The following is a 17096-nucleotide window of genomic DNA, read 5'->3' as shown; positions in this document are numbered from 1 at the left end:
CTTCTGCTGAAAACTTTGGAATTAGAGTGTAAAGCCAAATTTCTTTAAAACCAAGAGGGAAACATTTTACCCCTGTGGTTATGACTTTTAATAGTGTCCTTTCTTTGCCATCTCCAAATTAAATTAACACTGTCAGTTCAGGGCTTTATTTGAACAACTTTCATGCAGAAGTACAATCCATCAAGAATGGTGCTAGAAAAGCCAAAAGGAAATGCAAAGAAATCATAAGAAATAATACACAAAAATAAGATGCACATGCTGGGGGAGAGCCTATTGGGCTTTTTCCCTTCTTTAAAAGTTAACTTTATTGACCGTACGACAGACTTGTTCAAAAGATAGGCAGTCAATAATTTTAAAAGATTTTTGCATTTACCACAATAGGCTGCTGGCTTTTGGGGTTTTTCTCTTCTGTTTCTAAGTATACAGAGAGACTGAGACTTCGTTTATGAGCTTAATTAGTTCTGTGGATATCCTCATTTGTACGCTTACAGCTGATACCTAACTGCCACGCTCAGTTACACTTGCAACGTGAGCTTTTGTACTTTGATATTTCGGCTGTAAGGCCATGGTGTCCTGGAATTGTTTTTCCAATTACAAATCTGTTGTTCCTCCCATACTGGCTGCTCATGGAATAGAATGTAACCCAGGATTGACCTATATCTCTTGCTCCTTTTGAGGTCACTTGATGTGGCTGCCAGAAACCGGCCATAATTTCATGGGGAGTTCAAGGACAGGATAAGTGCAATTGAGTTTTCAGCATGGCGGCTGAACTGAAAATTGGGAAGTAGTGAGAAGGAACTTGTTATCAAAAGAGCTCCGTTTTCTCCTAATGTGTTCTTATTTTCCATTTGAGTTTTACTGAAGTGACAATCTCCCAGTTTTTTTTCAGAGTTTTCTTACTGAAGAAAACATCCCATTTTCAGGAGCTTATAGTGCAGAGGATTCTCATGTTTCCTTTTCAGGGCATGAGAAACCAAGTAAATGTCATTTTCCACCGACTTTCCAGGAGAATGCTCTATTTGTCTGCCCATAGGCTGTATTGACGTATTACTCAGTATTTTGTGGTCTGGGAATAGAGGGTGGTGGTGGTATTTTCCCTCTGTTTAAATGTTGTATTAAGGAGTGAGAATGTTACTTCAGTGTTCATCATACTCACTTTCAATCTGACCCACTTAGATGTCAGACTCTATTGAATATTTGATTATTTATACAACATAGGTCATGACTGACATAAGAGATTTGGTCAGCCCAGAAGAACACACCAGTGAAATGGTGGTCCAGTCTTCTGCAAGCTCTGACCTGGACTGCTGTTTGCAGACAGCTGCAGGCCAGTTATGGTGCTTTGCCCAGCCCCATGGACGTGGACTGAACCATGGCTGAACATCTGGGCATAGACTGGGATGTTTAACAATGGCTGCTTGTTGCAGATGTTGGCTTAAAGACTCATGTTCTGTCCCTCAGAGGAGTTAGATGTCAAGCATTCCTGTTCTGGATGAGTTCCTTGAATGTTAACCATTGGTATAAAAAGTGTGGCTGCTGCCATCATTAATTCTCTGCCTAACACTTTAGCATTATATCTGAAAATACCTCATAAAACTTCCTGATTGCTATTGGAGAAACTACTCCAGAATTCAACGGAGAGGACTCTACAATGCAGAAAACGCAGTAGATAAATGTACTGTCCTTTATTAGCTCTTTTAGTGTCAAAGTATAGACATGTTGGATACTTTCTTCAGTTGGCTACTGATCCTCTAAAACTTTCTTGTGCAGAGTCATTGGCTGCTTTTGCTTCAAGTTACCCAGGGATAAAACCTACACAGATATTGTGCAAAATTTGCTTTCATGTTGACTAAGTCAAAGTCATACAGTTTGCTAGTGTGGGTGGAGATAAAATGATGCAACATTCTGTGATTTCCACATACATGTCATTAGATGCCAGTCTCATGGCAACTTCTCTGTGTTTATTCCTGGAGTCCAATGGAGTGATGCCTCTGACTGCCTTGTAAGTGCTCAGTGAAATGCTTTACCATTGCTTATGCAGCTGGGCTGGTGCAAATGTGTGCTCTAGAATCTCTGGCCATGAGAAACAGTAACAACTTCAGTTGACCTTTATTCATATGAAACCATTACAACTAGTATTATAGTTGTAAAAAATAAAGTACAGTGATGAAGATGCTATGAGGAGAGCCTTTTTTTTTTACTGGTAAAAATAGTGAGTCATTGCTACAGCTAGCTCTGAAAAGTGATATAGTTTGCTGTTTGGGAAGAATCTGTGGAAGCGTGCCAGGAATGGCTCTTAAGGTGACTGGTTTTGCCTTTAGGATAGCAAGATGCCCTGAGAAATCACTTCACTTTACTTGTAGAGGTATAGAGAGTTTGTTTCTTTTTAATGCAACATTACATAGGTTAATGTTTTTCAGAGTGTCTTCAGCATAGAGGGAAAATAATCAATTATATATTTTCTGATGAATAAGCTACAACTCTTTTTTTTTTTCTTCATTTTACTGCTAGGTATCTTTTGATATGCTTAGGTGTAAGTGTATTGGTATATACCTGTGCAAAGTGTAACCATACTAAATTCTTTAATTTTTATTTAGTCTTTATACAGTATTTGTTTTTACTACCAGTAAGTAAATATACAGAGGTGTTGTCAGCCTTCATATGCTATTTCCTGTCTGCTTTAACATTTTTTCCAACTGTATTTTTTTGAATTTTTCAATTCAAAAAGCTGGGAAACAATTTTCTGGATGTGTACAGTGCACTGTTTGTATAAAACTTAGTTGATAATTGGAGTTATAGAAGACATTTGAATCCTTGTTTCTTCTGGCCATGGTGCAATCTTGGAAAAACAGCTTTCCTCCTCTGGAATGCTTTTTGCCTTGAAACTTTTCAATGTCTAGATGGTAGAATGTGTTTCATTCCACTTTCTTTCTTTGCTCCACTAATTTAAAAAAAAAAATTATTTTATCATTGCAGTGCTTATCTGTTCTACTTCTGAATGAGATAATGCCTTCTTGGGACTGTGTATGTGGCAGGTTACTCTATTTTCTTTACCACTGAGTATGTTTTAGTGTGGTGCTCGCATTTGTTGCTAGCAAAGTTATTTCCAGTGACAATATCAAGTTATGTTGCAGACCCCCTCACTCCCCTCTGTGTTCAGAAGAGAATGGGGGCTCTGTAGAGCTTCATCCATTTATTGTAATTACTTGTGCTGGGTAGGTTTGTATTCCTCAAGAGCTGGCAGCACCTTACTTCAGTGGTGATGATGTATTTCAGTGCCATGTTTTGCCCAGAACACGGCAGATGCTTGCATCAAGTTTAATGCCAGGTTAAAATGTTTGAATATCACAATGTCTTTGGAAACAGTTAGTTCGTTCTTTTTCCAAGTGAGGCTTTTGGCAGGGTTTGTTGCTATCTTGTATGTGATAAAAATGCAGAGCTATAAGTAAGGCTCTACTTAACAAATTTCCATGGTAGCTCTCCCTTCGAGTACAGCAACCATGCACATGAGACCTGTGTGAGTATCCCCTAACTGCTAGCTTTGGCAGAAATTATTCCTATGGTACCATAACAGTTAAAACTGCTGTGTTTTGCTTGCAACAGGACTCATTCTGAACAGTTTTCTTAGTTTTCATGGTGCTGGAGTGTAGTATGCATAATACCCTGACTCACTGCATTATGTATTGTTGAACTTGCATCATACTGGGCAGAAAACATCTGGAATGTTCCCTTGACATTGCATTTCAGAAAGCATTTCTGTTGATTGCTATATAGTTTTGCTCTTAGAAGTAATATCATCTTGGGAACAAAACCAGAAGTTCTATTTCTCCCTGACCAGTGCTTACTGTATTACAGACTCTTTTAGTAGATAAACATCAGATTAAAATCGTATCCTTTTATAGTATTCCAAGCTGTATGAGTCAAATCCTGTAAGTTTTCACTATACATCTGGCCTTTAAATACTGTACTATCAAATAATTTTCAGTGCAGAGCAGCCCATAAGAAGGACTTAGCAAAGGAACTGCTAAGCTGATTAGAATACTACAACAAGCTTCTCTATCATTAGGGGTAGGTTTTATTGTTTCCTTGACAAAGAAAAAGATGAATAATGCAATTCTGATGTCTAAATATTTTCTGTTTGGGACTTTAATCTGTAAATAATCCTTTTAAAGCAAGTTAAATAGAAAAAGAACAGATCAGAACTGATACTGGTGTGTTTTGCCTCTATCCCCCAGTTTATGTAAACTGCTGCCACAGGTGCTCAGATACCAGTCAAGTAGCAAGACCCACCTGTAAAACACAGTAGGGTGGGAATTAATTAATGAACTAAGTCCGTCCAATCTTCCCTCACTGGTATAATATCTGAATATTTCAGACTGTTGCAATAAAAACAAGCTCATGTTCTCATGTATGTATGTGTATGTGCTATTGTGAACAAGTCCCCTGCATTTACAGCAGGCATTGTTTTTCCTCCAGCCTACTTACATTTAGACTTTTAGTAACTTGGTTTTGTACTCTGATTATGCATATCCTAACAAGAAGGAAAAAACAACATATGAAGGGTGGGGAGGCTGAGAGAATATAAACTATGCAAAGTTTTGTTGTCCCTTTATCAGGGAGGAGCCTACCCGTTTGTCCAAGTTAAAACAATCTTTAGTAACTGTTTAGCTGGAACAACTTCATAGAGAAAGTCTGGCACACCCTGTCAGCTGCTTTTCTGTTCATTAGAGCTCAGCAGCACACAGTAACTCTCAGTAGCCTCACGGAATGACAAAGTTAAAACCATACAAATTCTCTAACATTACTGTTTTAAAGAAAACTTCATTTGGGTGAAATTTTTAGGGGCTGGGTCTGCGACAACTTTATAACTTTGTGGAACATACTTGTCAGGCATTTTTAGTCCCTAATTCTAAACAGTTACTGAAAAATTACTTTAGGCATTTAGTTCTCCTTTCAAATTGTCTACTTAGACCTATCTTCAGAGGACAGGCTCAGCTGGAAGGGAAGCTGCAACATAAATGTCTTGCTGGATGAAATAACTAGTAAATGCTTTTTGTGGATAATATGATATCACAGCCCCTACTGTGTTAGTTTTCTTAAATCTGTGCTTTGTGTCACTCTGTGCAACACAGTAGTAATGGCAAGAGCAGCTTTCTGTGACTGATCAATGACTTGGAAGAAAACAGAACTGTTAGAAGAACATTCTCTTACTTCTAGCAAGAGAACTGTTTACAACGCATGTTTAAAGCATTTACACAAAGAATGCTTTTTCTGAGTGAGCAAAGAATTATGGGCTGAAATAAACAAAAGCTTTCAACCTCCAGTCTGTATATTTATTCACTTGCATTAATGACAGATTGCTAAAGAAAACTCAGCTGTTTAAATGTCTGAGAATATCTAAAGTTGTCTAAAATACTATCTGACAAGATTTTAGGCAGCTGAAATTTGTTGAATTTGCTTCAAATGGAAACAACATTTAGGCAGAGAACTCTTTTAAAAGTTCTGGAATAATTTCTGTTCTGCTTTATTTTTGTACTCACCTATCATGGTTTCTTTTAAGAATAGTTTTCTTAGGTTTAGCACACATAAGCTTGCCATACAAATATACAAACAATCCTTCAGCTGTACCATTTGAGGGAATGCTGCTTTTTTGCCCAGTGTTCAATCTGAAATGAAATGTAGTTGGAAAACAAAAGAACAAAAATTGTCTTTAACAATGGGGAACATAAGATTGGTTGAGGAGATGCTTTGAAATTTGTTAGGAACTGGAAAGAGGGAGGGTTTTTACAAACCACTGTATATATTGACTGATAAAGCCATTCATATTTTACTCATTTGAACTCTTTTTTTTTTTTTTTTTTTTAATCCTGTTGCCTCCTGTTTTCCCCTGACCACCCAGAGATTAAAATAACAGTAAGCAAGTTTCCCTTTGGACGTGTTGTACTTTGGAAGTATTGAATCACATAATCGTTTAGGTTGGAAAAGGTCTCTGAGATCATTGAGTCCAACCTCAACCAATCATCACCTTGTCAGGTGAATTGTAGCACTAAGTACCATGTCCAGTCATTTTTTAACACCTCCAGGGATGTGTTCTGTGATCTGTGTTCATATCATTTTTAACCAAAGGTGAAGTTTGTTTGTGTTCTAGCTAGAATCTGATGCAGCCTAATAAAATATTTTTGTGCTTAGGTCAAATAGCTTTTGTTCTGGCCAGGGAGAAAGGGTCAGGAGGGGAAGAGCAGAACGGAAAGAATCAACGCGTGCAGCTACACCGGCTGGTTGAACCACATACTTCTCTTACCCCTAATGATAGATTGGAGCATGATGTTGCTATTTTGCAAGATAGGGCTTTCAGTCTGTACTGAGATATTGTGAGGACTAAAGCCCGTAACAGTTGTGGGGGTTTGTGATCCAGGTGATGAGAAACACCTTTTCATTAAAGGCTCTAGTTACCTTTTAAATATGATACAAATGTTTCCTTGTTTAATCATTGTTCAGTACTTGCGTTACACTAATCAGAGAATGGCAGAACAGCCCAGGTTGAAAGGAGCCTTAAAATAATAATCTGGTCCACCCTTTACTTGTTAAATAATATACTAAAAATAAAATTGTGTGTAGTGAGGCACTGGTGTTGTTCAGACAATCTGCTGGAATTATCCAGAGCAGCAGACTAAACATGTAGAAATGTTTTCAAGAATAGTTTTAATCATTCGTTTCGGTAGGTAGCGCAGTCTCAAAGACATGAATGACCAGAGGTGAACTACTGCTTTGGACTCAAAATTTAGTGATGTGTAGAAAATCTTGTAAGAATTTCATGTATCTGTGACTTTCTACGCCTCTGCTTTTTCTGTTGTAACTGTTTATCCACAACCCATGGTTTCTCACTGTTTCAGCTCAATCTTAGTCACTTCTTTAAAGGATTTAATATGGTTCTCACATCTGCTTAATGTGGACCTGTTCAAACATTATTTATTTTTTTCCATTTACTTTTTTATCTCTTTAAGAACACCAGCATAATTTAGGGCAATCAACTTGGTTTCATGATGTCTTTCCCCTTTTTGCATATCTGTACTGCCTTTAGGAGATGGGAAAAAATGTTTGAAATTCCCTCTTTGTGTGAGTAGCTCCTATTCTAAAACAAATCAGTTGTGGACAACTTCTTTTAGTCTTCTGACTTGTGGAAGTTTCACTTTGGCAAGGTTTCTGTTTGTTACTTCTGCTTTTAAAATATCCCTTTTCCTTTATTGTTAATTAATTGTATTATTTAGCCATGGCTACTGCCTCTTGGAGAAGTTTCAGTCACTAAACATAGTTGCCTCACTTCAAGTTAATCCTTGTTTAATTTTGCGCACTTCCTTCCTGAATGCGAATATTCACTAGTAACAAGCCACTGTCCACTTGGCGCTGTTATGCTTAACTCAATTTCCAGCTGTCCAGCTCTGTGCAGGAATCGATCCTTTTTTGAAACAAATAAAAGGTAACACTAATCCTCCTTTGCTAATGCCAACTTCTTCCATTCCTAACACACACTAGTAATGTTGCTGATTGTCTGTTAACCTCATGTGATTATTCCAACTCTTTTATCTTCTTGCTCTGTTTAAGGAATCTGCTTTCTGGCTTTTCCAACTTGCAGTCAAACTCTTAATTTTCAATACCTCATCTGCTCTTTTGGACCACATTTTTGTTTTTCTTTGTTTTTCCTTTTGTTTGTAGAATCCTGCTGCAGCTGTAAACCCAGGCTTTGGCTATGCCATTTCTGTGAAAATTTGATATCCTATCAATTGGCTGCATTCCAGGTTCAGGAGGAATCACTTGGAGTGCATAATTACTATTTCTTACTTTCCCTGAACACTTTGTCTATACTTCAGTTGGATGTTTCATGTTTCTTCTGTTGGCTTTTGTGAACTCCATGCTTTATTAGTGGTTGTCTATTAGGAGATCAAAAGGTATTCAGTTGATTTGTATAATATTTGATTAAAGCAGTTCTAGCAGTTGCAGTCAGCTCTGTGCAGGAAGCTTCTGCACATAACAGAAGGGCAGAGAAAAGTTCCTAGAAAATGGTGTGGATTTTTTTTGGCCACGGAGCTTGGTTTTAAAACTATTTGAAAAGAGTAAGAAGCTCACAGAATAACAAAGAAATAATGATTACTAGAGCAGCCTTGTAGAGCTGTATTTTTCTGTTAATGAGTGTTCATTAGAACACATTTGTAGGGATGGAGCCCTGGAAACAACTGTGATGCATTCTTTTAAGTGTTTGGGATTCAGCTGTTAATTCCTGTGATAGCTCGTTGTGCTCTGGCTTCCTTTCCACCTGTTCAAGTGTATTACTCCTTCCCTCTAGGAAAGCTTTTTGGCTTTCCTGTTGTTCATGCTTCCTTCTCTTTTGCCTATTAATCTCAATGAAAAGAGAATTTACAGCCTCTTCAGCTTTTTTTTTGTCCTCCACAAATACTGTCACATATACATATAACAAATAGTCTATTACATTGTCCATGTGTTGAGCCTTAAGTAAACACGGGAGAGAGGAATACAAATTGATCTCAACACATACACTTTCATATGTTTTAAAATTAGCTTTAGACCTAGTTCCTCTATTTGTTATAAGTTTTCTCACCACACTTCTTGCAAAGGAGTACAGATAAAAAATTAGTAATATGGTGACTTCATTTTTTCTCATAAAACTTTGTTTCTGATAGTGTGACATGTTAATAACACAGTTTGCCAAACATCTGCATGTATATAGAAAATATAATAGAAGAAACGAAAATTCTTTGAGCCCTAAAGTGCTGCCTAAGCAGGGAATTTAGTTTAAATTATAACAGAATGCATCAATTTGAAGGCTGATACTCAAATTGTTTTCCTAACTATAGAAATGTTTTTTTAAAGCATGGGGTTTGTTTCATTTTGAGCATATTACAAACATCTCAAGAATTGGATAGACTTGATATTCAAAAAATTCTGAAAACTTAATGGATGCACATGCAACTTTGTCAAGCTATTTTGTGACTATATGCTTTATCTGTCAAAGCAGTCTGAGTCAGAGTACACATAGAATTTCCTAGAATAGGAATAACTTGACTGACGTCCTTTTTTTTTAAGATGTTATTTTTACTGAATGAGTAGTTTCATAATGTAGTTACCAGTATTCTTGAAACAAAGGCAGTTATCACCAAGTTGCTAAATGACTATAGGCTTGCATAAGGGGTAATTAGTACTGTAAAGAAAATGAGTAGACTGCCCACTTCTGATGTTTCTAGTATAAAACTAAGAATTCTTGTCTTAACTTTTCAGGTTCATTCTTTGACACTGATGTGGCTGCAATTTGTACAGAATTTAGTTTTATCTTACTGGATAGTGAGTACCAAAAGATATGGTACAAGAACCCTCAAATCATAATGTAGCTGATTGAAGGATTGCCTTTCCACAAGGTATGGTGCTACCTTATCACCTAAATGTTGACTAGTGCTTAGTTTCATTTTTTAAAGCAAACAGAAGCAGGATCTTTATGAGGTACGGATGACTGGAAGTTTCAGGGACAACTGATGCCATACTATGCGAGGTGTGCTCAGTACAATGTGCAGCATCCATCATAAGGGTGCAGCTGTGTAACTCCTCTGCTCTTACCTGCTCCCTGGCCACATCTTTTGAAGTGTAGTATCATCAGTCTCAAGTGAGTGAGGCTCAGAACCTCTGGGGCACATGTTCACAGATTTGGTATTTTAGCTATTGGTAGTCATAGTTACTGTATTGAAATGGAATCTGGATTAACGGACTAACCAGCATAAATTAATTTGTGCCACAAAGAAAATCATTCACTGGAAATTATGATGGCTGCAGGACATCCAAAATGTGATTAGGCGAGGCGTCAAGATACTATTTCTGAATATTTCATATGCCATGAGGATCTGCGGGATTTTCTTTAGCAGTATAATATAGTATGAAAAGACTGAACAGTAGAAGGAGTAGCAGTGATAAATGAGCTTGCATTCCCTGTGGTGTTGGCAGTAATGAATTGAACGAGCAGACTGAGGCATGTAAAAGGAGGTTGATGTACGAAGCCGATGTTTATTAATAGGTGCAAACCCTGTGTTGGTAAGGCTTAGAATCTGGAAGGGGTCATAATATTTGAGCGGGAAAAGGTGTTTCTTATGAGCATCTCTAAAAAATTGGGCATACTTTGAAAGGAAGTGTAGAGTGATGTCGTGCCTTTTTCATATGTACACCTTTGGGATTCTTTTGGTGCTCTGAAGTGCAGAGAATGTTCCAAAATGACTTTGTTGTCTTCCCCATCTTTTGGGATGTACCAGTAAATGCTTGATGTACAGTTGATTACACTTGTGTAGTCTGTAAAACGTCAGTCTATGGATTAGCACTGTCATACTGCAGGAATAAAATTTAATAGTTCTGGTTATGCATTGCTGTATTTTTTTTTTTAATTCTACAGGGTCATTCATATGATAATCGCTCTTGGCTGTGTCTTGTTTGTATTTCATATTCTATAGGATCTCTGTGGGTAGCATTTGTGTAACCTTTCAAGATGCAGCTGCTGCTTATGTTATTGAATCCTTTTCATTATGTATTCATTACAGAAGGATAAATAAAAATAGGTTTAATAACAATGGCAAGAGAAATCTATTGCAGTTTGGGACATACAAATGCAATTTGTATAGTCTTGTGCTTTATTCTGTGCTCAGTTCTAAAGTTCATAATCGTTAATACACCAAGAATCCACTATCAATTTGCTGTGTAGTTTCTAAAATTAAATTTAAGGCTGACTTTCATAGGATGAAAGAATGAATTAGTGAAGTCTGTGATTCCTGTTAAAGCCTACTGATTAATATACTATATTGGCAAAGGAAAGCCCTGAAACAGATATTAGTCTGAGAGTGATAATAGTACATACACTATAAGATTCTGATGAAAATAATCTGTTAAAAATATAAAAATATAATTATCTTTATACTTAGGGTATTAGGATTTCTTGCTAGTTCATGGAAAATCTTAAAAATAGCAGAGCTACCCTCTTGTAAAACACTGCCTATAATACTGTACATTTTATAATTTCTCAAGATACAATCCCTTCTGAGACTTGTTCAACACAGAAATTGGTCTGAACTTTGGATGTGGAAGGCTAAAGAATTGCAGGAATTTTAAGTAGATGTTGAGGTGGTTGATTTTTCTTGAACAGCTACAAGCAGGGATGGAGAATAACTCAGCCAAGTATCAGTATGTTTCTACTGCAGGTACTTGAACAACTAGTGTTATTCCAGGCCATAGGCTCTTGAATCCATGTTTACTTGCTTCATTGAGAGAAGTACATGCAGCTCTGATACCTCTTTATCTTTCTCAGTGAAGTAGTACTTGGGTGAGATTTTTGTAGTATTGAGGAGGACTCCAGGCATTCTTAAACAGAATTCCTATGTTTATACATGGAATTTCTAGACAAATACGTATGAAAGAGCACACATAGGTGTTTCTCAGGATCCTGGTATGTTGCTCAAACTCCTTGTCTCACCAGGGCCGCAAATTGTGTGGAGGAACGTGCAAATGCTAAAAGTCTTAATCTTATGTTTAGGAAAGACTTCCAGGTGGAAAAAGAGAAGGATGTATCTGAGGAAACCTGAACGTAGGGCGGGTCTGTTTCTTAGATTTGTTTTATTTTTGGCTTTCTGGAAACTGACTTTGTTTATGAAGAAAATCCTGAAATAATAGCTTTGTTTGATAATGTTAAAATAATTGATCTGCAGTAGATCACTGATACTTAAGCAGAATTTGTTAAAAGTATACTCCTATATTGTGTGTTAGGATTTGGGTATCCAGAGAAGGTTTGGATGCCCCATCCATGGAAGTGTTCAAGACCAGGTTGGATGGACTTTTGGGCAAGCTGGTCTAGCCTCCCCATAGCAGAAGGAGATAGAACTAGATGATCTTTATGGTCTCTTACAATCCAAACCATTCTAAAATTCTGTGAACTAAGTGTGAATGTATTTGTGTTTGAATTTGATTTTCCAGATTAGAGTGCTTTATCTTCTTACCCTGATTTGTAATTAAATGCATCTGGTGGATCCCCTTTAGGCATAGTGCAATACAGTATCTTAAGCAGCTTCATAAAGCCATGTGTTCCCATTCCTATCTGAACAGCAATATCTAGCAATAATCCAGGGAACTTGCCTTGCCTCAGCATTAATATAGGTACATTGGGTGAGTTTAGCAATATATCCAATGGCACTTATTGTACTGATGGTTGTAAGGTTTTAATTATCTATTTCATTCTGTCATTTTTTGTAACAGTTACAACCAAATTCTAATTGGCAGTGTTGCCATGGTAAAGTGTACTTAGTGCTCTATTGTCTGTGGTTTTGCTAAGGAGAGAAGTTTTTGGCTAATCTAGCAGTAAAAGATAGGTTAGATATAAAACATGAACAAAATTCACATGCTATTTATTTTAATGGCATCACATTGTGCTACACTGTTTGGTGAATTGGAAAGTGGATAGGGTCCTAAGGCAAGAAGAGATATTCTGCAACTGCATTTATAAAAATGAACTAATTTAGTTGCTTGGTGATAGCTTCATATTAAACTATTTGCTGAAAGATGTAGACCTCCTTCTTTTAATCTTATATATGAAGATGCCATAATTTCAGATAAACTCATTTGGTAAAATATTTAAATTAATTAAATGTCAGAATATAGAGTTCAAGTCATATATACTATTGAAAAGTATAATCAGAAACACAGGTCAAGAAACTTTGAAATTAGTCAGTATGGTCTGTTTTCTTCAGGAAAGTGAACTACTGTGGTCTAACTTTTCACAACTTCATTGCTTCTCACTCAAGCTGCTTAGTATTCATTGTTTTTACTTTTTCTCTCTTGAAATAGTTTAAACGAGTGTTAAATCCACAGGTATACCACAGCTTGAACCAGAACATACAAAACATTAGATTAAAAGAAAGCCTATCCACCAAATTGATGTTTAACTGATACTTAGTCAACTCTTATCCAGCCTAGTGGGGGACTGACACAGTCCAAGTCATGAAAGACAAGAAATTAGCTCAATAATGTACTGGGAGATGTGTCAGAATCAAAAAATAAACAGAAACAAAAACCACACAAAGTAAAAACAAGAAATACAGGTCTGAACGGAGTCTGCAAAGCAAGTCCTTCGGCATAAGTCTTTACTTTTATTATTTTGGTGGCTCTTTAGGGAGTTGCCATTCTCTCCCTCTCCAATGGCACTGCAGTTTGTGCAGTCATATATCACTGACCCAGGTCAGGAACTGATTCAACTGAAAAATATTTTTCTTTTCCTGTGTTCTTTTTCATCCTGCTCACTCTGCAGTCTGGTTCTGCCTGTGACTGAAAGCCATGGCAGGGGACAGAATGAAAGCCAAGGCAATGGGAGGAGGCACCTGACAGCAGTACCTGATTTATGCCACAGAGGTACCAAACTTCTGACCATGACCTCTGCTGCCTCTGCACTGTCACTTCTTGTTTGGTGCTGGTACAAATCCTGAACAAACTGATTCCATGCATTTGTCCAAATTTGAATTTGAATTTATTGTATTTTAATTTATTGAAACCAAATGGTCTTCATAAACAAGCTATGCATTTATTAGAAGTAAAATAAAAATATTCTGTGTTAATAATAAAAACAGGAACAAAGTGAAATTCACAGGGCTAATGTACTATGCAAGTTCTTTCCTAAGCAGCAACTAGTGGTGTTACCTTACTGCTTACTTCAAATGTGCTTCCCCCCCAATACTAGAATAGTAATTTCCATAGGCTCCCCTTGATGAATCAGTTACATATACTAGGATATACATTCAGAGGAAGCTGAGTGACATGACAGCCCATTACATGAAGGATATGTTCACAAGCAGCACAGCATTCTCAGCAACAGAATTAACAGCTCACAACCCAAATAAGTTCTGGCTCAGTCACCTTAGCCTCAGAGATGGCTAGACCATTGTAAAGAGGATATTTGACATAAGGCATTTATTTTTACTCAATTTATGTGAAATATGTGATTTATTTCCTCAAACGATTGTGCTTTATTTGCCAGTGATTGAAGACTTACTAAATATCAACATTGTTGATAGTCTCAAATCTTCATTTTTATATTCATTGCTATTAATTAAATAGCATAATATTTTAGGTATTGAAAAAATAGACATATAATATATCCTTATCTTTCTAAGGGGAAATGTTGATTCTGATTGGCAGAATCAGGTGAGTAGGGGAGAACATATGGAATTCTTTTTCTTTTCTTTCTTACATTCTAATCCTTGTGAGTATCTTATGGTGGGAGATAAGTAAAAGACTGCTTCTTTCTAAAGCAGAAGTATTGCATCAGATAGCACCCTTTTTCATGGAAGTATGATGCTAATGCGTATGTGTTCCCATGGGTGGGAGTGACCTTTCTGCAAGGTCTTTTTAAAATGAAATTAATAACTCTTATGTCTGGATAATTTGACCAGCACAGAAGGGTGGAAATATTTCTGCCCCTTTTTTAGATCCCTTCTTAAATGCCTGGCATGTGGGGGTGTTGTAGCTGTGAAACATCACTTGGATGATGATGCATTTCAGCTCTCCTTAAGATAAATTGATGTGGTTTAACTATTTGCTCTAAAGTAATCTGATCCTAATTATGTTCTTATACTTTTGCTAGTCATATTCTCAATACCTGTTAATCAGGGAATGTTCCAGCCTAACTTGGCACATAAAATACAACTGAAGCAGACGTCCCTTTAAACTGTAATTAAAACCTAGAGTTATTACTATTCCCATGGTATTGTCCAGTAATCCTTGAGCATTTTTCAGTTATTGAGATGCTTCTTTTGAAATGTCTGTTCATCATTACTGTATTTCTTGTGCACCATGCTGCTGAGTTTGACTAGGGAGAGCAAGACATTAAGACAAAAACCTTCAAATGGGATAAAGCTGCTCTGCTCCCTTCCCCTGTAATTTTAGTCCTTGTATCCTTTTAGTCCAAATGCCTTTGCTTTCTTTCTGTGATGTTGTAGTTTCTATAGCTATATTCTGGATCACATTCAACTTCTTGTGTTGGCAGTCTTTGCAATTATACCACATTCAGCAAATCTCTGACAAGGCTAAATTGACTTCTAAAGAGTTTTTTGAAGGCCTCATTGCCGTCATTTTCTGTCCTGACATGCTAATAGGGACACACCCCTGCACTTCTAGCAGTGCCAAATTATTAAGTACTTGAATACCTGTCCCTATAGCATCTAAATTTTCTAGGGTAGTGCTCATTTCTTTTAGTATCAAATAGCATATTCTTTATAGCTGTGATAGAGTCAGTCTGTGGAAACCAAGAACTGGGTTGCAGATGTGTTCGCTTAAGAACTGTTAAACCAGCTGATGCAGCAATGTGCTGCTTGTACATAGCTGTCTCTAACAGACAAAACCTTTTTTAGATTCATAGGTAATCTTGTGGATTTAAGATTTTAGTTCATGCAAGAGCAAACCATTTCAGTTTTCTCAAGGGAGGACAGAAGGGTTCAGTGAGCATCTCTTGCTGATGCTATGGGAGATTTTGCAGCAAGTGTTATGAACAACTCTTGCAGTAGTTAGGCAAATCAAATGATAGGTACTAATCACTGTGTCCCAGTGGTTTTCAGGTATTCTGATGTCCCATTTACCGTTTCATGAACAGAGACTTTAAGTTTTGAAAGACAAGTTGGTGCTTCTTGAAAAGCCAGTGACAGAAAAAGTGCCAGGTAAGGGAGAGCTCAAATAGGAATACCATAACGGTTTTAATACATAATTTTAATTAACTCTTTTGAGTTCTCAAACGATCATGTGAAAAGATGGAATGGGGAATTAAACCCCTTAAAGTGAGGGGTCCTATTCTTGATCTTTTATTTATGTATTTTGGGGTGAAGAACAATAACTTTGGTTTTAGTAGAGCATCTACCTAGCAGCAGAATGCTGTTTTGAGTGAGCATAAGCTGAAACAGCTGTATTTGCAATGGGTCACTAACTGGGAATAACTACCAGATGGAAAAGGTAGTGGAAATTAATATTTGCGAAACAATGTAAGGTTTCTCATTAGGAAAAGTAGCCTGTAGGGTGGGCTGTGGGGGTTTATTTTCCCTTCCCCCACCCCCTCCTTTTTAAGGTGTTTTGTCTAACTGCTACTGTTAATCTCTACTTAGGTAAGTAAGCTGGTAATTTTTTAAAACTTGTGTTTCTAGGAAATTTCTCTTAAATTTCACTCCAGTGCAAATTATATGATGTGATAGCTTTATTGCTACAGTCTTGGGATTTGGAAATATCCAACTGATTTTCCAACCTTCACTGGGAGACACGGTCAGACCTGCACAAATTAGGATAGCTGTTGAAAATATGCTCTTATTGTAAATTTTTCAAAGCTGTGAAACCAAGTCTTTATAGCATGAAGCAAATCCTGTGTGGTTTTTTTTAACTACATGGATTTTTGTATTTTTTTTAAGCATTTTTTACATTTCTATTCTGTTTCCAGCTTATAACTCCATCTGAAATTTATTTATTCAGTAAGGTTCTAGTATGCAAAAGAAAGCAAAATAAAGGTTTGTTGAATACTTTTGTCTTTGCAGGGACTAATTAGTGATATTTTTAATTATTTTTATTTTTATTTTTTTGCTCCTCTGGAAAAATAGTGAACGCTTTTCCCCCTTTCTAATAGAAATTCTTCAGCAACAATTCTGTTTTATTTTTTCAGTTTCAAAGGAATTCAGTAAATACTATGTCTGAGTTTTCTAGGAGGAAAAGGTCTGGAAGTGCACTGTATTTTCTTGGTGGGTAGAGGACAGGGAAGCCAGCTATAAAGGCACCACATTTGGCTTGCTTTGAATTACCTCTGTCTCCTTAAGATGTGTGCTTATCTGGAAGAAACAAAACATTAAAGTAATTCATTGTTTAGAGCTTATATGTACAAAAAATGGATTCCTAGCATTGAAAGAGCCAACCACAAAATGTAAATCTTAATAATAAAACAGGTCTTTGATGCAATGTAGTGAGTTTTTCCAGGCTGGACAAATCAAAGCAGGTATTTATTACTGAAGCAGGACGCAGTTTGACACTGCGTGGATGAAATT

The 17096-nt window shown here is 36.8% G+C and overlaps 1 protein-coding gene across 5 annotated transcripts in view; it reads left to right on the top strand.

The window, feature by feature from the left end:
• STXBP6 (syntaxin binding protein 6) overlaps positions 1-17096 on the top strand; it is a 101712-nt gene that overhangs the window by 41124 nt on the left and 43492 nt on the right. Inside the window, exon 1 of one of the 5 annotated variants that reach the window (XM_069017721.1) lies at positions 9395-9428. The exons of the other annotated variants lie outside the window; for them this stretch is intronic. The gene's annotated coding sequence lies outside the window, so the exon portion shown is untranslated. Of the gene's footprint in view, positions 1-9394; positions 9429-17096 lie in introns of those variants that run through there. 5 annotated transcript variants of the gene reach the window in all.

The sequence above is a fragment of the Aphelocoma coerulescens genome, chromosome 5 (assembly GCF_041296385.1).
Source record: "Aphelocoma coerulescens isolate FSJ_1873_10779 chromosome 5, UR_Acoe_1.0, whole genome shotgun sequence".
NCBI classification, from domain to species: domain Eukaryota; kingdom Metazoa; phylum Chordata; class Aves; order Passeriformes; family Corvidae; genus Aphelocoma; species Aphelocoma coerulescens.
The sequence above is the reverse complement of the archived record's forward strand: the minus strand, read 5'-3'. Positions and strand labels throughout refer to the sequence as shown.